We start from the raw sequence: 1,293 nt of genomic DNA, 5'->3' as shown, positions 1-1,293 counted from the left end.
GGATAGTCGAGGGAGTCGCACCGATCCGTGACTCGGTCTCCCCATTCCTCCACAGACTCGCCACGTTCACGCTTAGTGGAGTACAGTCTCTCCCAGAGCTCGTCAGCCGTCCTGCTGAGGAACCGGTTGTGGAAACGCACCTTCAGCGTCGCGAACGTCTGGATGCTGGAGTTGCTCCACCATCTTTCGGCCTCACGTCCCTTCAGCTTCTGTCGGAAAACCAACAGTCGCTCTCTGTCTGGCAACCGGTCAGTGTGGTCCTCGAACAGCTCCCAGAAGTCGCGCGCCTTCTCCCCCGTAGCCGTGTCCGAGTAGAACATCGGCAGCACCTTCATCACAGTCGACATCTTCGAGGTCCAGTCTTCACGCCTCGGCAGGCGTGACGGCCCAGGCAGGGCCCGGACCGGCGGTCGAACACCAGCACGCGGAGGGGCCTGCGGACCTTGCAGAACCACTGCCGAACGCGGCGGAACGCCCGGGGCGCTCCCTACTAGTCCCGTCCAAGCAGGGCGCGGACCAGTCCTACGTACTCCAGGCGGAGCAGGATGCGTCCGGGTCGCCGCGTTACTCTGACCTCCCGTAGCAGCAGTAGCCGTCCGAGCAGTACCCGTCCCAGGCACGCCCGGTCCCGTGGTCCTGTAAGGGGCCACCGGATTGGCAGCGACCGTCTTCTTAACGGCGACCGGCGGAGCCTCGTAAGGCGGCCGGGGCACGGACGCCGTGTACGCGAACACCGTGTTGTCCGAGGGTGCGAACCCCTTGGACGTCCAGCTCCAGTCAAACGCCGGCCGGTCCCAGCGGCGCTCCTCGGTTCCAGTGTACTGCGGAATGAATTTACTGGGGCTCTTCTTCTTGGCCGGTTCCCAATTCTCGACGAAAGGCTCGTCCTCCTCGTACTGACCGAACACTTCCCAGCTGCCGTGCTCATAGGCAAGTTGGTAGTCGTCCCCAAGAGGAACGTCCTCCTCCACCAGGGGTACCTCGTCCGGGCCCGGCGACACCGCCTCCGTACCGGGCGCCGGCTCCGTTTTCACCTTTTCTTCTACCTTGACCGCGTCTTTGACGCCACCCGTCACCTTCAACCGGCCTTCTCCAGCCGCCCGTAGCTCGTCGCGCGTGCTCTTACGTAGAGCGTCCCGATCAGCAGCGGTTGTCACTCCCACAGGAGCCTTCTCTTCCTCATCTTCATCTTTTACATCCTCCGTCTGAGAGTCTCCCTGACTCTGTCCTTCTTCAGCCGCCTCTCTGGCAGCGGACCGCCTCAGGTCCTCTTCATAGTCGTCTTCCACGTAT

Source organism: Phytophthora infestans, genomic scaffold (genome assembly GCF_000142945.1).
Source record: "Phytophthora infestans T30-4 supercont1.142 genomic scaffold, whole genome shotgun sequence".
NCBI classification, from domain to species: Eukaryota; Oomycota; class Peronosporomycetes; order Peronosporales; family Peronosporaceae; genus Phytophthora; species Phytophthora infestans.
Note: the sequence above shows the minus strand (reverse complement) of the source record.